The 22239-nt window shown below is 33.4% G+C and overlaps 2 long non-coding RNA genes across 31 annotated transcripts in view; one reads left to right on the forward strand and one right to left on the reverse strand.

The window, feature by feature from the left end:
• LOC147386059 (uncharacterized) overlaps positions 1–22239 on the forward strand; it is a 101195-nt gene that overhangs the window by 1719 nt on the left and 77237 nt on the right. For 24 of the 30 annotated variants that reach the window (XR_015172155.1, XR_015172157.1, XR_015172156.1 and 21 more), the window contains one exon: positions 625–685. The exons of 1 other annotated variant lie outside the window; for it this stretch is intronic. This is a non-coding gene — a long non-coding RNA (uncharacterized LOC147386059). Of the gene's footprint in view, positions 1–624; positions 686–771; positions 835–3030; positions 3126–3320; positions 3825–5378; positions 5923–6025; positions 6252–22239 lie in introns of those variants that run through there. 5 more of the 30 variants (XR_015172178.1, XR_015172162.1, XR_015172184.1 and 2 more) reach the window with 5 other exon arrangements.
• LOC147386060 (uncharacterized) lies at positions 21243–21865 on the reverse strand. Its single transcript, XR_015172124.1, has 2 exons — positions 21533–21865; positions 21243–21388 (listed from the first exon to the last, which is right to left on the reverse strand). It is a non-coding gene; the product is annotated as an uncharacterized LOC147386060 (long non-coding RNA).

Here is a 22239-nt window from a genome sequence, read left to right on the forward strand (position 1 = left end):
TGATTGGAGTGGTGGATTGAATGAAGAAATATGAATGTGAGTTGTTCATTTCGTCTTTTGTACACGATGCACCAAAGAGATGTTATGGCTTTTTGTTTGAAAGTGGGTGCACTCAATGAAAATTCAAGGACATTGATGCAATTTTTGTTCTTTGTTGTTGTTGTTTAAGGTGGTGCACATATATCAGATTATAGGTGCAAATAGAATAGACATTCTTATGTATCAATACTGGCCTACTAGTTGGGATTGGTGCATGCCTTTCTAGAGATCCATTATCTAGGGAATCACCAATTAAATCTGAATCACACTAGACATCAAAATTTGATTAATACTGAGTTTTTCCCCCATAAGGGTCACTTTCTTCTGCTTTTCTACCCATTACTAAGAGATCACACATCAAGATTTTGTTCAAAGAAGGCTTTCTGGGGCATAAATATTATACAACCAAGGTGCTTTAAAGCACATATAACACAGACAATTCTATTCTTGTATACCTAATAAAGCTCTTCATATATAAAACACACAACACTAAAACACCAACAACAACAACGATAAAAATATATGATTTAGTCTACACTTTATTTTTTTCTTCAACATTTACTTACTATTGCACTTTCACACCAGAGGCTGATTTGGGTGAAATGAGGCTTCCCACGTGTGGAAATGCTAGAAATGAAGTAGCAAGGTAATCCAACCTTTTGCCTTGTTGGGTGTGCTTGCATGGCAGGTCAAAAAATCCCTTATAAAATATATATATTTTTTGTTTTGGAGGGGAGATTGCACGGGACTTTTACCTGGGTTCTCCTCTCCTCTGTTGTGTGTGTTTTGCTTCTATTTTTACTTCTATGATATTTTTGAATTGTACATCAACAAGTAATAGGTTGTTTATGAAGAATTGGCAAAGCATGATAAGCAGTATTTATTTCATAAAAAAGGAAAACAAAAAGAAAAAGAGTAAAGTACATACAAAACTAGTTCAAATTCATTTAATTATACATTTTTTAGATATATATTTGAACAATTTAATATTTTAATTCACATGTTTAGTAGACGTGATATTCATGGTTACTACCTCAATCTTAAAGTACTTGGTTAATCCTATATATCAGCTAAAGAATTTATACTTTTTAGCACACTCGTTACACATACATGTTTTCTATCATTTGGTTGAGATATTTTATGTATCTTCAACATATATATAATCCCTTTTATTATTATCTCTATTAACTAACTTCATAAGAGGCTGAAGAGTATACACTTGTAGAAACTACCAAATTGGTACTTTTTTTAAATCTTGTATAGGTGTTCTGCCAGGCATTGCCAACTAGGCTTCTTTCCTAGATTGGACTCTCGAGGGAATGCAGTATTGTATTTGTTTATTTAAATTGGATTATTTTATTTTGCATCATTTGATATTTGGCTCTATGAGGGATCCTAATGTCATGGTGTTCCTTTGTGGATTGTGTGGCTTTATTGAAGTTTTTTTCCTTTATAGTCTGATGTAGGCGAAGTATATTAAAAGTTCTATATAGTTATTTACTTGGTTTGTGCCTCCATCTCACGAGCACTACCTGGGTTGTATTTCTATTTAAGCTCTTCAATCATAGTTGTTCTAAATCTAGTCTTAAATAGTTCATGTCAGTCGATGTCCAGCATTGTTACCTAATTGGTAACACTCCATTAAGAATTTTATTAAACACAAATCTGATTGGAATCCGATTGGATTGTTATTTTTAATTTTAGACCAAATTTAATGTGATAATTATTGGTAAAATCTATGGGTATTGATGCCATGGACCTAGGTTCAAAAGGGTTCAGCCCCCATGAGGGAGCCAACCCTTCACCTAATCAATCACAAAGGTGGTTCTCCCACTATCTTTCACAGTTGGTAAATTTGAAGTAGGGAAATAGTGTTGTATGAGTTGATACGATTGTGCGATCCTTCTATTTTGGGTATTTTATCACTTTTGTTGACCTTGTGCTTGTGTTTTTATCGTAATTTGAGGTCCATTTGTTACTTTCACTATGATTAATTAACTTCTACTTGAATTGATTAGTGATGCTTTGGTATTCTTTAATCTTCTACTGATATTTGTGTACTTAACCAATGTGATATTCTCAAGTCAACTTATCTCTATATCATAAGTTCCGTGGTGAATGAATGTGTAGATTCATGCCTTCGTTTGAGCATATTTTTTGCAACAAATAACCGTACAATAGTATTAAGTGAGATGTATGTAAGCTGTCATCTCTGTTTATTGTTAGATTTGTAAAAAATTGCAGCTAGATAATACGTTATGTTTTGTTGTGGTTTTGTTGCTCTAGGTTCCAACAATGGCGTTTATTAGTAAAGTTGGAAATTTACTTAAGTAGAGTTTAAGCAAGCACATCAATTCTGAATTGTCTGCATCTAATCCATCTATATTCCAAGCAATTAGATGCATGTCATCTTCCAAGCTATTCATTGGACCATCTGTTCTTTGGAATCCATAGACCATCTGTTCTTTGGTTCCTTGTTTTCTTCTTCTACGTGAAAATCGACTTTGAGTTGGTTTAATAGGATTTTACCTCGGCAATGTTTGTTATGGTTGGTAGCCCTTCTTTTTTCTTCCTTCTTTTGTATCCTTGAGCATATTGGATATTTTGTGTTGTGAAAGTGTGTATTGGGCTCGTTAGTTTTTATCTAAATAGGTTTTTGTAAGCAGATTTAATCTCGTCTCTCCATGTTTTTTGAGTGCCTTTTTGATTGGCTAAACTTTCTTTCATTTAATATTAGAGATCTAAATCCATGCCTATACGAAGCAATGCCTTAACTTTAGCAATACATGTTGTTGCGTGCCTTTCCTAGTCAGAATAACTACTACTTCATAGCTTAACAATATTCTCAAGATTCTACATCCTACCTCTCAATAAATTTTATTTATATAAAATAAAAACCCTACATCGTCCAATTTCTGCATTTACAATTTGTTTTCAGACTTTTGTCCACTGTCTAGAAGCTTACTATTAAATGACATATGATTGTTATAGTCACCGATGAAGGAATTTTTGCTTGGGTTGTGGAAAACAACGCCCTTGGACTCTTGAAAGTGGTCTCCAACAAACAACAGGGGTAATTGAACTTGGTAGGGCATTTGCTCCGGTTTTGTTTCCTGGTCTTTACGTTTTTCTCGATTACATGTTCATATTTTTTCTTGATTCTTGATTGGTATGAGTTTTGAAACGTTGCATTTTTAATATCTGCTGTAAAGATGAACATATTAGAAGCTTAATCTAGTTGTTTCTTATAGACTATCCCAAATGACTGCATGTTCTTCTAGGAGTGTGATTATCGATGGAAAAGGCAAAAAGGAATTTTTGCGGCGATTTTTGTGAAGCCCATCCAGGGTGAGGGGGATATTCACAGCGCCACAAAGGAATTTTTGCAATCATTGTGTAGTGCTTGTGATGATGTAGGAGCCCTCTTGGTGTTTGATGAGGTTGGCAACTTTTTAATTTTGAAGGATACCTGCTTTACGATAGTAGTACAAATGTGCATATGTGGCATCATTTGGTTGGCTCCTTTGAGAAGGTTTCATGGGTTCAAAATAAGCCGAGTTTTGTGATCCTAGCTTTGGTCATCTAAGGCATTCTTTGGGCAGTTAAAAAAGATGACAAACTGTTCAGATATCTATCTATAGATTTTTATGAAAATATTCATTTCTTAGGGCTGATCTTTGTCTTTCAAGATCTCTTTGATACATTTTTCAAAGTCTATCTTGTGGTCCTGGTTGTCTGGTTTGCATATTGTGTTGACTCAGCCTATCCAAGTAGTAGGGGAACCAATGGAGTTTGAGAAAAATACATCATCATCATCATTTTCTTACTTGTTCAATTATTTACTTATGTATCATTGTTTGCTACTGGTGATTTTTTGAACATTTCCATCGTTGTCATCATCTATCATTCATCCCTCATCTATTCGTGGTCGGCAACATAAATCTTGTTTCTTCTTGCAACTCTATTGAGAGAGATATTCTGTAAATATGTATATGTCACCATCATCTCCCAATTCCCAACTATTTGGGGTCAACTCAACAACATTAATCATATTTTGCCTTCCAACTCTATCTAGAGCTAGATCTTTTGTCAATGCACGTGTTTTCAATATGTGAAATGACACATTGTTAGGCTAGTGGTTGCAAATGATTTATTCCCGAGATTCAAAACTAGTATTTTATTTTGATTTAAGTCTTAAACAACTTCAACTAGCATGCTAAGTTGGAAGAAGGAAACATTCAATGAAGCTTTATTGAGAGTTTTTGCATGGGTATCTGATTATGGTTGAAATACTAATGACATTTTCACTGAATTAACCTTTTTAATGTTAATCCCTTTTTTAGATTATGAGATTTCTTTGTTTTTGGTGTTTGTTTCCTTCAATCGGTACATTTTGTTGGTTTTTGTTCTTCAAATGAACTTCAGCCATAACTACAAACTCTTATCATGTTGTTACTTCTATCTATAGCTAATAAAATCCATGCACGTGAGTATGGGTTTTCAACCAATATCATTGCTTCTTATTTAGTACTTAGTCCTACTTGCGATAGTGATACATCCTTGCTTGTATCTTGAATCTTTTTAATGTTACACTGTCACTTCCACAAACCATTATGATAGTTCTGCTCCATGTATCTTGGTGAAACATTAATTTTATTTACCAGTAAGGCAGTGATTGATCAATCCGTTGTTACCATTTACTTAGCAGTTGTTCTGCATTCTTCCTTATAGATCACTATTCCATGTACACAATTTACTTGAAACTTCCACTGTTTAATTGCCAAACTTCCAAACCTTTCTTGTCATCCAAATGCATTACATATTTACACACATCCCTGGAATTCTGCAGAACAGGGGAAAACTTAAAGACAACATTATTAAAATTCCAGTAGCTATTGTTTTTTGCCATCCTAGATACATGTTTAGGTGTCACCACAATTTTCTGCTATTCGAAAATGCAATTTTTTTTTTCAGTGTTATTTGTGAATTTTTAGAAAGTAATTCCAAATGCATTTTATTGCATATCTCAATATAATCAATCATATATGCCTATGCAATTTTCATCACCTGTTGTTCAGGATTTACTCTCTCATTTTCAGTATTGAAGAACTACACTCATAAGTCATAACTTGTAAACTAGACAATTGATGACAATCTCTTTTAAGCACTTGTTGCTCCAAGTGCCTTTTTGGGCTAGAGTTAACTTCTATTTAATCTCTATGATAGAATATAGTACATTAGTAATGATTTTCTAAATAAGTTTATTTTTTCGCTGGGTGCAGTAACATCAGTTATTAGATGCATAAGATCCTTATATCTTCCTCTTTCAAATTTGCTAGATTCTGCAATCACTAAGCAAGCAAGATAGTGGTTAGTAGCAAGCTAGCACCTTGTACAAGATTCTACAACCAAAGTATTCAAATATAATTGTATAACTACTTGATGCACGCCTTTTGAAAATATAGTCCTTCTCAACCTTTCTGGTAAAATCTTTGTAGTGCATCTGATCCTACATGATTTGATATGTCATTTGATATGAGGCAGTTAGTTCGGTTATCCATGACCTTGGATTTTTCTTTATGCTATTTATGGAGTAGTTTCTTACTTGTTTTTCCCGAATTCGTGAAGAATTTGTATATGCCAATATTAATTAATTTGGACATTTATTGATTAGGCGAAGATCCTGTTTCTTAAATTTCTTGAAATTGGGTTTGGGCTGTTTGTTATTCTCAAATGACTTGTTCTTGTAGTCTCACTCAAGACTTTCCTTTAATAAAATTAGTATAGTTCAATTTCTACATTTTGATGATTCTCACATTTCCAACATAGATCCATTGTAGTACTTTAAGCCACTCCCAACATAGAACCATGTTCTAGCACTTTTGATAACATATTTCTTATTTTTTAACATATGTGAAAAAAATCTAGCTATGTTCTTTTATTACTTTGGGTTGATATCTCGATATATCAAATCTTTTTCGTGTAGGTACGAGAGTGCTATTAGGATTTCTTTAAGAACTGTAACAATGTAGGAGGAAATCCAAACCTTGAGGAAAATAAGAGGACACAATAGAGTGGAGAGAGCCAGAAGAGATCAAGGGCATCACAACCATTTGTTTCTAACTGTGTTTTATTTCTAAAAAATTATGTGACGTAATTTCATTTGTAACTGCCCAATTGTTTCAATTAGAGCTTGTTTAGTAATGAAATTTTAATATATAATATGAATTTTGAGTTGTTTAGTTTAATTTGGAGCTTGTTTTATGATTTTTGTTTTGTTTGTTATTTTTCTGATTTTTTTTTTTATTATTTCATTTTGTTGTCATTGGTGAATTAGAGGACCGCCTATTGATAGTCCATTTTACAAGAAAATATTTGATAGTCCAGGATTGTCAAAAAAAAAAAATTCTACAAGAGAATATTTGACGAGCATATTTGACGGGAGGGTCCATCAAATTTCTCAATATTTCACGGGCTAAGACTGTCAAATATGGGCTTTTTTCACATAGTGGCTTCGAGATACACGATTGCACTTTCACATTAAAAAAAAGTGTATCCTGAGGCGTACAAAGATATCAAAGTTGACATTTTTATGGAATCATTTGATTATGTCACCTGACGAGTGATATTATCCAGACTCATCTTTTAATTATTAAAGTATTAAAGGAAACTATAAATTATTAATTTATTAATGATTTTACAAAACTCTTAAATCAAAACTCAAAAAAATTGATTTCTTTTAGCATCAATCTGAAAGTCATGTACATGTATTGCTCTAGGCTTTTACCTAATGTAAATTCTAAATTAACATTTTGAATTCTTCCTTAATTTTTTTTTCTTTATATATAATTATAATTTTAATGAATAGAAATCAGTCCAAACAATTTGAACCTGAATTTGACCAATTAAGCAAAATTTTGATTGATCATCAGTTCGATTTTTAAAACATTGGGTAAAATTGATCACATAACCTCCTTCATCTCGATCTTTCCTTATAAATTGATGGAAACCTCAATGCCCTTATTATGGTCATCGCGGTTGTCATCATCATTTCTTTGTAAACATCATCACCATCTTGATCCTCACATTCAAGAGGTAGAAAATAATACGCCAATTATGACAAAACAATTAATTATGACGGTTGTGATATTTAGCAATTCGCAGTCTTAGAAGGCAAGTGGTAGGTTGTTTCCGGTTCGGGTTTTGCCGGTTTGGGTTATTGTGTACTACTTGCAAGTTGCAACTCGAGGGTCGTGGCCCACCAGAAATTAGGTTCTGTTTTCAAGAGAAAATAATTAATGGTTAAAATGCATGTATGTTCTTATTTTGAAATGTGAAGAGGTATCACAATTATTCACAAAACATACAAAGGAAAAAAAATAAAAATTTATCTTTGTGACACGTTAGAGGGAGTAATAGCCACGCTTCTTGGTATAGGACCAGAGTCGTATTAAACTGACTAAAACTCAGACAAACACAATTAATTATTCACAAAACATACAAAGGAAAAAACAAAAATTTATCTCTGATATAGGGGTGTGGTAGTCCTTTAATAATAAGAAAACGACTATACTGGACAGTGGTCCAAATCCCATAGTTTAAATCAGTCGAATCAACGGTTCAAATCAACCCATTCACGCTTAAAATAATATAAATTTTTTAACCGAGACGTAATATGGGGCCCACAGCAGGCTGGAAGAATCTCACGTGATACGGTTTGAACCGTTTGTCTTTATGGATGTCATCATGAGGTACACGTGAATATATTTTGAACGTTAGATTTACATATGATTTTTGAACACGTGAACACGTGGATAATCTAAATATATAGATATAAGGAACACGTTCTCTCTGACAGGTAGACAGTTTCATTTAACCCCTTGTACGGAAGCATTATATGAGCTCCTAACTTCTAACCACAATACAAAAAAATTCAGGAAAGATAAGTTTGGATAAGATATGTGGAAATACGAGATCCAATTGCCACCAACCCTCTCACACCTCAATACAAAAAAATCCAGGAAAAATAAGTTTGGATAAGATATGTGGAAATACGAGATCCAATTGCCACCAACCCTCTCACACCTCAATACAATACATGTGTGGGAGAAGGGTTTCAATCTTCCACCCTAAGTCCATACCATATGGACTCTTTAAAAAATCGTCACTAGAAAATACCTCCGTACTTATCCCAATCATGCATTAGAATTTGATGATTTATTAAATAATAAAAAATTATGTATGTGATTATGGCATGTGATATTTAGCGATACCATTAGAATTCAAACATTACCGCCCATGTATGTCAGATCTTCACAATAGCCTCCATATTGACATACAATCATTCATTGAAGTCATTTCAGAAATTTAATCTTTGCTTACGAATAATAAAAAAAATTACTAACAATTACAAAATTAGAGAGAAAATAGAGAGAGTACAAATTAGTAGGGATAGAGCATGAATTTCTCATACATGAGAGTAACTTTGGAGTGGAAATTTTACTGTGGGTTGCAAAGGAGGACTAAAAAGAAATTTATGAGGGCAATGGCAATGGATCTTTTTATCTATCACTATTATATGTCACAATAGCTCATAGTCCTTTATGGATTTCGAAATTCTTGGGGTCCAAGTGCCATTATTGTAAATCCACCCTAGCGAATTAGAAAGTAAGACCATCAAATTGCGTAAGTGAGGAAGAACCCCTTAAATCTATCTATTTATTTGTGAAAAAAATGACCATTTGAATTGAAAATAAGGTAGTAGGCAACCTCTTTACATAAAATCGACCGTTGGACATGAATCTTTACATTTTTTTTAAGTAAAAAAATTGAAACCATGTTGTTCAAATGCATGTTCCTCAAAGAGTTGTCAATGATTACCATTCTTTAAATAAAAAATTGGAAACATGCTACTCAAGAGAATGTTTTAGGATGAGTAAAATTGAAAATTGTTAACATGTCCTTCAACTAGATGTTTTGATTGTGGTAGTCAAAAGTATGAGTGGCACAGTGAAAAGAGTTGTTCAGGACATGTTTTGGGAGGGTAAAACTGGCAAACCTCAAATCAGGCAGTCAAACAGGTATTTTACCTTTTAAAAAAATATTAAAAATCAATAAATCATTATTTTTTAATAATTTTCTCTTATCAATATGATTATACTTACCTCCTTTGACTCATGATTTTGATTAAGGGCGTGTTTGATTGCAGGACTAATATTGGCTGGCAAATCCTTTTCCACAGCTTTGCACATCATGAAAAATTTTACAGAAAATTATTTTCTATTATTTGAGTGGCATAGAAAAAACAACTGAAAAAAAAAAAATTATTTGACTTTTATATTAATTATATATATACAAATCATGATAAGAGTTAAAACTTTGAGAAGAAAAAAAAATAACAGTTAGAATTGTACACGTATGCTGAATATATTAATAAATTAATATGTGGTTAGAAAAGTCCTCTCCCCATCTATAAATGCCCCTCCGTCCCCCCAACTTATACTCACACCCACACATAGACAACAAACTTTGAGAAATAAATATGGCTATTTCTTCTCATCTTCCCAAATCCATGCTCACCTCTACTCTTCTCCTCCTCTCCATCTTCCTTATTCTCAACCAACACCACAGTGAAGCTCAGAGTCTTCCCAATAATATTTTATACAGCCCCAACTCTCTACCTGCTGGGTCCAGTCTTAACTCTGGTAATTACTCCTTAACAATGCAAGTGAATTGCAATCTTGCACTTTATGAGGGCACAAAAGTGTTGTGGAGTACAAACACAATAGGTAGTGGGAGCAATTGCCGTTGTACAATGCAGCGCGATGGGAATCTTGTGGTTTATAGCGAGAGAAACGCTGTAATATGGGCTTCTCACACTTGGCATAGGAACTCGCGTGACTTTATCCTGGTTCTTCGGAATGATAGGAATGTAGTTATCTATGGTGATGTAGGATGGTTTACTAACACTAACACCGGTGGCATGGCGGTCTTGGTGAATAAGCGAAATGAAACTAATAATATCGCCACTGATGCTTGAGAGCACAAACTTAAAACTTATCCTAAGCTTATCTAGCTATATCTGTGACGTACCTTAATTTCCCTAAGGCATGATTAGTGCCATTGTAATTGTTGTTTTTCCTATTTCTTCTCGTCATGTGGTACGTACGTACCTTAAGTTGTCTGTTTAATGTGATCAATGTTATGTTTTATGAAAATATATATATTATGTAATGCTGCTTATCTTCCTCTTTATTATAATTGTGAGCTCATGGTGGGCCTTGAGGGTTGTATCCTCATTAGCAATTCCCATTTAATTCTTGAAAAATTCACGAATTTTTCGTTTTTTTCAATGAAAGTATTTTTCTCGGGATTATTGAATTATTTTGAATAATTCACGGATTTTAAGTTTGAAAGAATAAAACACGATTTTTATGAACTTTTATAAAACTCGATGTAAAAAAAATGCTACTATAACTTGTTGTATGTTGCAAAGTGTATACTTGTAAGTTATGACATCTAACACAAGTGGATTTTAAAACAGCCATACTTCAAAATTTTGGAGGAATCCACTTTTTTATGTGACAAATGTCCCATTTATCTTTAAAAACAAAAAAGTTAATGACAAGACCCTCTATATTTATTTGAAATTACATGTTAATTTTTTAAATTAATGATTTATCCCTTGAATTTGGTCTTCTTTTAAAAATTAATGAAAAAATAACCTCAATTTCCTCATTGTCATCACCATTATTATTACCTCCCCATTAACATCACTAATTTCATACTCACTGTCACTATTAACATCACTATCATATGGCCAAATTTTTGGTTTTCAAATTTTTTAAATGAAATGAATAATACACGCATGAAGCACATGCCGCATATCTTCCACTTTTCAAAATTTTGGACGAATTTTAGACCAAATTTTTGCTATCCAAAATCGAATAGAACTTGGATTTTTGTACGATTGCGTTATCTTTGCTATTTACATTTTTTACAAATTGGTATCAGAGCCTCAAGTTATTGAGGTTTGTAGCGAAGATGTCTGGTTCGAACTTTGAAGTTATTAAGTTCGATGAGAGGAACAACTTAAGTCATGGTAGAAACAAGTGCAAGATCTGTTGGTGTAACAAGAATTGTACAAGGCGTTGTTGGTAAGAAACCTACAACGATAGATGACGATGATTGGGAAGAAATCGATCAGAAAGTTATGAGTACTATTCGTTTGTGTATTGCAAATGAAATAATGTATAATGTGATTGATGAATAATCAACTCCAGATTTGTAGAAGAAATTTGAGAGTTTATACATGGAAAAAATTTTAACAGACAAACAATTGCACGGTTTATAGATGGTAGAAAGTTCAGATTTGCTGGAACATCTTAATACATTTAACAAGTTCGTGAGTGAACTATTGAGACTCGAGGTTAAAATCGACAAAGAAGACAATGTGATATTGTTATTAGCGTATCTTCCCCATTCGTATGATCATGTTATCACAACTCTACTTTATGGGAAGAGATTCTGAATATAGAAGAGGTTACTACATCACTTTAATCAAATCAGATGAGGTAAAAACTAAACAGTAGGAATCCCAAGCAAAATGGCTCGTGGCAAAGGAGATTCAAAGACAAGGGAGGTCGAAGAACAAATCTCGATTAAATAAGAAAAATTTTATATCGAAATCAAGGGGGAAAGAAGTTGAGTGTTACTACTGCCATTAGAAATGACACTTCAAAAGAGATTGTCGAAAACGTCAAAAAGATACTGAAAACAAGTCAGAGTCACAATTTCCCTAATATGACGTACTGTTAGTAAGAAAAAAATTATAAAAGGTGGCTCTCTCACGACTCTCTCCCATGCGGTGGCTCTCTCACGACTCCCTGTATTTCATACTCCCCTCTCCCAGATGAAAGATTCGGACAAGTAGCGAAAGGAAGAAAAGCAAAAAAAGAATAACATAAAAAAAGAAGAGAAGGATAAAAGAAAAAGGGAAGAACATAACTTACTTGGACAGTAGCCCCACACTCTTCATCATCTTCATCTTCTTCAGACCATCCACTACCTGTCCTATTTTTTACCTCTTTCTCTCGACCATTAACATGGCAGCTACCTCTCTCCCCATCCATCATGTCTCAATCATCTTCTTTTCCTCTCATTCACACCTCACAAAACAATACCTTCATCTCTCTCAGTTATCTTCTCATCTTCCTCTCACACCATTAACGCTTGCAGCCCCTATCGGCCAGCACCCCTCTGGTAGGACCTCCTTTGCCACCTTCTCTTGCTGCCATCTCGGCCAGCACCCCCCACTTAAGGCCTTTAATTCTCTTCTCTCTCTTGGCCTCCTCTTGGCATAGTCCTATTCTCACCAACCTTATCACAAACCTCACTTACCTTCACAGCGGCAGCAACACATCACCATAGCTCTCTTCGTCTCACTTCTCAACCCACAATTTCAACCTCTCCTCTTATTTACGTTTCCTTTACTCTCATGATTTTGCAAGCTCGTCACATAATTGCAGCAATGTTTGGCATTCTTAAGAGAACCCATGTCAACACCCCTACAAATTAGGGTAAGTTGATCTTTTTATTTTTTATTTTTTATGACTTGCTAAGATTTCATTTGGCATACCCGTTTTGTGTCTTTCTTAAACATTCTTTTGAACTTCAGAATTGTTGAACTTTGCTTATGATCATATATATATATATATAGGAAAATGTTCAGTACCAAACATTTTCAAAACATGAGTTAGAAGTTTTGAAATGGGCTGATTTTTGGTGAGGGTGATCTCTACGGTGAGGAGATCATCATCACCAAAAATCAGCCCATTCCAAAGCTACTAACCCCATCAAAAATGGTTTACAAAAAATAACGGTCTACCATTTTTCAACTTGTAAACATGGGGCTAGAAGTTTTGGAATGGGCTGATTAGGACAACAATGGTTGGCTAAAATGTTGGCCAAAATGTTTGGTGCTAAACGGGACCCATATATATATATATATATGGGAACGGATTAAGGGACATATGAAAAAACATATGGGTTAGAAGTTTCGGATTGAGCTGATTTTTTGTGAGGATGATCTCTATAATGGGAAGATCATCATCAGTCCAATCTGAAACTTCTAACCCCATTAAAAGTGATTTAGAATGTGGACCGTCGTTTTTTACCAATTTTTGCCAATAATTTGTAAATCACTTTTGATAGATTTAGAAGTTTCAGATTGAGCTGATTTTTTATGAGAATGATCTTCTCATCATAGTGACCATCCTCGCAAAAAATCAGCTCAATCCAAAACCTCTAACCCATATTTTGAAAAACCATTGTTTTTACATATGTCCCATGAACCACCCCTATATATATGTATTTGTTAGATTGGATACCTTTGATTGATATTCACTTAACCATGCATAAGTAATTGTCGAAGGCCGATCGAGTTCGATAAGTTTTTAATTTTTATTTTCTTATTTTTTTTATATAGTCGATTATGTGATTTTTCGATCAAAGTATGTTGTTCGTTATGTGGCAAAATCGCATGCTTAAACTGATGATGCTACTCTCTTAGAATTCATGCCTAGGTTATTGTCGTGCTAGAGTAATTGAAACATTTAAAAACCATCTTCGTGCTTCTAATGAAATTTGGATTGATTTAGTGCTTGTGGTGAAAAAGAACCGATTTGGTAATTATTTATGCGTATGATGATATTCTACTATTTTAGTAATTATTCATGCTTAATATGGATGATCGATTTGGTAATTATTCATACCTAAAATAATGACTACCTTGGCGATAATTCATGCTTGAGAATATTCATTTAATTTGATAATTATTCATAATATCTAATCAATTTGGAAATTATTTACGAGTGTGAAATTTTTACCAATTTGAAAATTATTTATGTATGTGAGGATCTTTTCCAATTTGGAAATTAGTATACATGTGAAAAGTCTTGACTAACTTAGAAATTAATTTTTATGAGGTATTTTATTTGAACTTCAGTTTTATAAAATCTTGTCACATGAGCCTCAGGGCATTAGATATAATTTAGTTGTTTTCAAATTGTTCCTTTTATCATTGCATGCGGAATTCGAGAAATTATGTGATATTTGAGGAAATTGTAGCCATAAGACTTGATTGGCAAACTCGATATTAAATGATATTGATTGGATCTAGGATATTAGCTTGACCTTAGTCTTTAGTTGTTGACCATAGGACAGTCTTGGATCGTAGAAGAAACCGATCACTTTGATTGGACGGCACCTTCTGAAACACATAACTTGACACCTTGCCCATATCTCCTAATCGTGGACTGCCTCGATATCCTACTTGAATTATTTTTGGTTTCTAGACATAAACTAAGTGGTGCCTCACTCAATCCCCTAAAAATCTCTCCAAATTTTTATAATACATTTTATTTTGTAAAAAGTGTTGAGATGATTTCAAGTAGCTAAGGGGACAATTCTATGGACTTTGAAAAAAACTATAGATTTTTTTTAATTTTGGGACTTATGTTGAAATTCAATAACTGTTCATTTTAAAAACCTTTGATAAAGCCCAATTTTTTTTTTTTCCCTTTTTTGGATTTGAATTTTTCCATGAAATTTAGAGGGTTGTGGTGTTAAATTGCCAATGTGCTAATCTTTTTGAGCACAAAGGCCCTTAGTAAGGAAGTACTTCTTTTCTCTCCCACATCTTTCTATCTCCATCATTGTACCTCTCTACATTTACCTCTCTCTCTCTCTCTCTAATATCATCAAATGTTACAAATCTTTAGTGTAATATGTACCTTCATCGCTTGCCTATCTTAAAAAGAAAAAAAAAACACCTAATTAATTAATGTACTTTTATCTTATGTTGAATATTAAAGAATTATTACAAAAGTTGTTCTCAATTAAATGTTTCTCCAAAAGGAATTGGAAAGCTATAGAAGTAATACCAAACACAGCCTTAATACCACTAAAAAATCGTCTCCCTAATTTTTTTCTCTCTCAACCAATCAGGCTTACATTTTCAATACACGTGGAGTTGTACCATTGACTTATCAGCACAAAATTTTCTTAATAGCAAATTCGTGCTTGAAAAAATTCGGCAAAGGTTAGGGGAAAATCAAGAAAAATTAAAATATATTATTAGTTAGGGATAATATTTTTTTTTTATGAATATACTTAAAGATAATATAAAAATGTACATTTCACATATTAAAGAAAATTTGAAAACTTCACATTAATTCTTTATTATTATAATGAAAGAAGACTGAGTAGAAGTGCTTCAACACCAAAATTTCAGTGGTTTCGATAAAAAAAAATTAAGAAAATTATAACCAACACGTTGCTCAATTTTGAAAATTACAAAAGTATCATTTTCAGTATATGATCTTCAAAAATTCTTTAATTAATATCTTAAATTACAAATAAGCCTTTTTATACATGAGCATTTGCACATACCACCTTCTAGTGTAATATCAAAAGTATTTTTAAAATCTTTGCAAATAATTGTTTGATTAAATTATTGATTGAAAGAATCATGTGTTAATTGTGAGGAAGAATTTTCTCACTATGATTACTAGGTTGCGTCCCAATCAAACATTGAACCTTAAAATAAATAATGAAAAAAGAAAATATTACACTACATTTTAAGCATTTTAAAACTCAAACGAGGTTCGAAGCCCTCCTAGAAAACTTGTATCAATCATGGTAAAAAAGTTTGGATTTGGTAATTATCCAAATAAAATTCAGGGAAATATCATAAGAGAATCAAGAAAATTTCAGATAATAAATACAAAATATTTTTTTTTTCAAAAACCAGTCATGTTCAACCTTCCGAAAAATCCTATTTTGGTCTAATTCATATATGAATATTGAAGAAAATAAAATTTTGAAGGTAAAAGACAACAATTTCACCATATTCCACAATTAGTCAAAGAAAGGCTAATCACTTCACTGATTTAATCAATTAACCTCTTATTAAGATAATTTTATGAGTTTTCAGAGAATTTTGTGACTATGGTATCAATCCTAAAATATCTAAAAGTAAAAAAAAATATCTTTGTCGATATTGTCCAATATCTTTGTTGATATTGTCCAATGAAAATCGATTATTAAACAAAGCCTGAACAATCAACCTATAAGTCACATGAGCGTAAGTAATTAATGGTACCTTTACTATGCATCAACTGTTCAAGCCAATAAGATTCTCATGTGTGACAATAAGATTCTATTGCCACAACAACTGTGTGCAATTCTTTGGTGATTTACATTTTACATAGTAATTGGTGTGGAATTAGTAAAAGTTGGTGTGGCAATAGCAGCTATCTAATTTTTTATTGTTTAAAAATTAATAAATATGGGTTTCCTATGCCCTGTTAGACAGTTTCTTGTAATTAGAAGAAGAGGAGAGAAATTAAAAAATAGTCATCAAATTATTTTCCCTCCAAACATGAAGCATTCACCAATTAAGGTAAGATAATCGCATCTGATTTTTTTGAAGAAGAGAGAATAATCAAAAGTATTGAATCAGATTCAATGATCATATTCCTGTTAATCACGAATCTGACAAATTAAAAATTATTCCTGCTTCAAATTTTGAAGAAACCCTCAATTTGAAACACCTCCTTTCTTGATGGGAAAAGACACATATCTATCAAATAGTTGCCTTATTTTTCCATACAAATAAAAATAATGATAATCTGACTAAAAAACGACTTGAGTGGAAGCAAATACTACAAGAGTAATGATTTTCTAACTCCCCCAAGTGCCATACTGAAAATACTCTCCTGATTTTTTGCCTCGAGATACACGATTCAAATATTTATGGGATGTGCAGATGTGTATCACTAAGAAAAATCAATGATTTTAACACATGCCACATCAGGAGAGTATTTTCAGTATGCCACTTGCAGGGTTAGATTATCACGTGACAAGTTATGCGTGCTTTTTTTGTGCATATGGTAGGTTCCTTAGCTGTTAAGCATTTATTCACTTTTAAAATAACCACTCCTTTAATTTAGTTTATTCTAATGTATCAAATGCAGATACTTAAAGTCTAAAACCGTTTTTCTTTTTCCCATCTAGTTCATGATGATGTCCACTTAAGATAGAGACTAGATTAAAGATTATAAGTATAATTAAAATCTTCATCTTTCACTATTACCTTCTTAATTTTATAAGAAAGAAAAAAGAAAGAGGAATTACAAGTTGATCGTCTAAATTCACATTTAATGATTTTTTAAAGGGATTCACTCCTTGTAGATTATAATTTGTTTGAAAAAAAATACTCATTTGTCTATTCTTTCAAAAATTATATCTTAATCGTATTGGTTGCACGTCGTAGGAAGAGTCTTTGCAATTTCCTTTAATCAATTTTATCCTTCTTTGCACCTATTTTCTTGGTGTGGTTGCTAATCACAATTGCAGACACCTCTTGGCTTTTTAGCCAATTTCAAGCTTTGATTGATCGAGGAATGTTGTTGTGACATCATCTTGCAGAGACTCCTAATGAAGACCAACTATCATCCTCCTTAGACTATTTTTATAGACATACGAGCTCTTGTTGATCAAGGGTAATGAAAGCTATAATGGATTATGCAATTTTTCAATCCCAATCTTCAATCGTCTAAACAAGACATTAGACATCACTTTTTTAAATAATATATATAGGAATAATGTCTATTCGTCTTTTTTCATGCATAAGAGGGGATTTTAGAAATCGATTTTTTTCAAAATACAAAATCGATGTCTAAAGCTCATACATAAACCGATGTCTAAAGTCCCCCACATTTTGAAGTGATCCCTCCACCTGTGAAAATTGTTCTTTAGATGTCATTCTTTAAAATAAAATAAATTAAAAAAGATGTTATTTAAAAATAACAAAAAAAAAAAAATTTGTCTAAACTCATTGAAGAAGAAGAATTAGGAGGGTTTTTATGTAGATTGCAATCATAGATATATAGCAAAAACAGAATTTTGGAAGTGATGGAGTACAGTCAGTACTAGGTGATCTACTACAATTATGATATTTTTTTTCTTTTCTTTTTTTTTTTTTCCAATTTCTGTAGGTACTTGCATCTTAACTCCATATTCTAAGCCAACATACACATAAATTACATGGAATTTCGGTAATAACCACTGCGAAATTGTGGGTTTCAGGTTTGACCGAAAGTCAACATCACTAGGAAATTTTGTTGTTATTCATCTAAAAACCCTTCAAGAACATAAATTACTAAATCAAATTTTCTTTTTCTTTTTATAATTATCACCATTTAGGGGCCCTGACTTTCGATTAGGGGGTAAACTTAATCTTGCATTTTGCAAAGTAAACCTGATTTGCCAATGTTGCAAGAGGTATTACTGAAATTTCTAATTTTAATTAAATGACTATGCATCTTAACATATCAAAATACATTTAGGTTTTGGATTATTATAAATAAAAGATAAAGAAGCCCTACTTGTAAGTATTTCCTTACGTACATTCATTTATCATGCTCATATGTTTCTTTCAAAGACCTAATAAACTTTAAGCGGAAATCAATCATCAGTTTTAACTATAAATGATTTTAAGATCGATTGGATGAGATGCAACAACCATAATATTTCTAACAACTATTAAGAACTTAGTCATTACATGCCATTGAAACCTTGATGACTAACACACTCACCCAGAGACAGAAAGCAAATAACATGGTTAGTAACTTTGCTACTTCTTCTCATCTTCCCAAACCCATGTTCATCACCTCTGCTCTTCTCTTCCTCTTCCTCATGATCTTCCTCAACCATCCTTGTGAAGCCCGAAATGTTTTATTCACTGAAGAAAGTCTCTTTCCTGGGGAAAGACTTGAGTATCTTACCTACAGCTTCGCAATGACAGATGTTTGCAGTCTTGTGCTTTCCCAGCATGGAATACCAATTTGGCATATGCCACGTCACGAGTTGGGATCAAAATGCCATTGTACACTGGAGAAAAATGGGCAACTTGTGATCTACAAAGACTCAAAACAGATTTGGACTTCTTCTAACACTCCCCAAAGCGGATTATGTCCTTGTTCTTCAGAAAGACTGGAACCTGGTTATAAGTGGCGGTCCAGTTTGGCAAACTAACATTGCATTCAAGACTGAGGAAAATGGAACTACTCTTATTAATACTAGTTTTTCTACTAATAATGCAGCTTGAGAGATCCTACAAACTTGAATAGTATTACTACGTAAGTACGTAATAAGGTGAACATCTTTGACGCCCTTTTAGGTGTTGTTTTTCCTACTTCGTCTCATGTGGACATGTGTTAGCCTATTTCACTTTCATGTAATAATATATGTAACAATTTGGCCCATGTGTTTGGTGCCAATGTAGTCGTTATCGCTGTTTCTCCTACTTCCTCTCGCATGTGGACATGTTGGACCTTGTCTATGTTTTAATGAAGAATAATGCTGAAGTGACCTCAAATTGGAAACTCATATGGCATTTTTTTACGAGAAAGTGTATGGGAATCATAGAAGCTTTTCACCAAGATATGAGTGAAAATGCATCTATGGTTCTATCCACTTTTACATCAAGAAGTGCGATATGAGATTATAGCCTGAGGTCACTCCAGCACAACTCTTTAATGAAAGTGTTAAGAGATAGACTAATGATTTTTTAACTCAACCTGATAGTCAGACTCAAAACTCACCGACGTGTCATGCGCAAAGAAACATAGGGCGTGTTTGGATACCAGGAGCAGAACTACTCTTGCAAAGAACAGGAGCTAGAGTACTCTGTGGAGGAGCTGGAAAAGTAATTCTGTGCAGAAGGGCGTTTGGCAATCAACTCTGTGAAGTACTGACAGAAGTACTTTTGTGCTGGAAGTCTGTTTGGGAACTATACTGACTTCTAATGACTTCTAGAAAAAAAGACCAGAATACCCTTATATTATACCAGTTACTGTTTTTTATTTTTTTAGTATCATAATATTCCTTCAAACTATACTGTTTTTTATATTTTAACTATAAATATTAATATAATATAATATAATATAATAAATATTAATATAACATAATAAATATTAATATAATTTAATTTAATATTTTAAATATTAAATATTAATATAATGTGTTTAAATCCATTATACTTAAAATTTTAGAAATCATCATAGAGATCATCCTCACAAAACTCAACCCATTCAGAAACTTTTAACCCATACATTGAAAAAACATTTCTCTCTCTTTGGGGCCTCCGAACGTCACCCTATATATATATATATAGGAGAGAGAGAGAGAGGAAAAGAAAGAAAGACAGGATGAAGGAAATCAAAAGAATGAGTCAACAAGATGAGGGGAACAAACTAAGGTAAGAAATGGCTCCTTTCTCTATTTATTTTATAGTATGCAATCTCAAAATCTTATTAAACTAACATTAATACGTGAATAAAAGCAGAATACCAAAATTACCTTTACTCAATGCAAAATATAAACAGAACATGAATAAAGATGAAAGTAATTAAGGATTCCAACATCTATAAACAAGGTACTAAGTATCACTGAGCAACTTGGTTCCTTTAAAGTCACTTGTACTCATACTTGTGGCCATGATGGATAAGGTTAGACAGTAGACACTGGAACAAAAAGAATATATTGTTGCATGGATATGAAATATAATTTTGAACCAACAATAAATGAAGTGAAGGTAGTAACATGGAAATCTATTCAAGTTAAGAATGATAGAATAGAGAATTAATGAGCATTTTTTTCTTTTTGAATCTCTGATGCCACTCCAGCGATTCCCACCAAGGACTTTGCACCTGTCAAGTGGATGCTAATAACACTGCAAAGAAAAATAGCTGTCTTATGATGCAATGTGAAAAATAACATCAAAGCATCATGGGATATACTAACAGAAACACACCTATGCAAACAATGGACTACCATGCAGGTAAACGCTGCAATTAGTGAATGAACTAATGAACATAAGAAATCAATAAGCATCATAAATTGCCGTCAATTCTTGATAGTAAAGGCTAAACACATTTGTAGATGAATTGAGATCTCATTGTCTCAAATAAAAAAAAATCAAATCAAGATCTGATAAACAAGATTTGATTCATCACATATTTATCAAGGAACTAAATCGATTTTTTTGTTTGTGTTTTGGAATTATAAAGGCGGACAGAATATTTTGAGTGGAATTGTGTTCAGCGATCTAGAGAGCGAATTAACCTGCAATGTATCTGGATTAAGAAAGAGAAATAGTGACAATCAAATCTCACTAAATCAACAACAGATGCTTCTCCAATATCACCAATCAGACCTTTGAAATTAACATGTTATATGGCGATGAGGGAGGGAGGGAGAGAGGGAGAGAGAGAGGGCGAAGCACCTCCTTCAGATGGCCGAACGGCTGCAAGCTGCAGATCGATGAGAGAGAAGGACAGAGAGAGGGCGAAGCACCTCCTTCGGATGGCCGAACGGCTGCAAGCAGCAAATCGATGAGAGAGAGGGAGAGAGAGAGAGGGCGAAGCACCTCCTTCGGATGGCCGAACGACTGCAAGCAGCAGATCGATGAGAGAGAGGGAGAGAGAGAGGGCAAAGACCTCCTTCGGCTGGCCGAACGGCTGCAAGCAGCAGATTGATGAAAGAGATGGAGAGAGAGAGGGCGAAGCAACTCCTTCGACTGGCCGAACGGTTGCAAGCAGGGAGAGAGAGAGGGAGAGAGCAACTCCTTCGGATGGCCGAACGGCTGCAAGCAGAGCAGATCAATGAAGAAGAAAGGGCGAGTTCCTTCTTCGTCTGATTTGGGCGTAACTGGGTATTTTCGTGGAAAATTAGAAAAGTTGGGGGTATTTCAGTAAAATGAGCCGTTAAAAGTTTACTCCCCGCAAGATGCGAAATTAAGAAGTAAGTTTTAGCAACTTTTTCATAAAGAGCAATTTTTTACTCTTGCGCGGAGTAATTCTCCGAAGGAGTTGCTTATCTAAATTATCCAAATGACTTCTAACTCCCCGTAAGAGTCAGAAGTAGCCAAGGAGTCTTATCCAAACGCCATCATATATTCCTTCGCTCAGGATACATGACTACAGATGACAAGTCGGTCAGGTCGGTAATGTATCACAAGGGACACAATCTACGGTGCTTTGCCCATGTCACGTTAGTGAGTTTTCAAGTTTGCTTGTTAGGTTGAGTTCAAAAATCAGCACTCCAAGAAATATTGTTAGGAAAATACTGAAGTTG

Source organism: Akebia trifoliata, chromosome 14 (assembly GCF_017979445.1).
Source record: "Akebia trifoliata isolate Shusen 1 chromosome 14, ASM1797944v1, whole genome shotgun sequence".
NCBI classification, from domain to species: Eukaryota; Viridiplantae; Streptophyta; class Magnoliopsida; order Ranunculales; family Lardizabalaceae; genus Akebia; species Akebia trifoliata.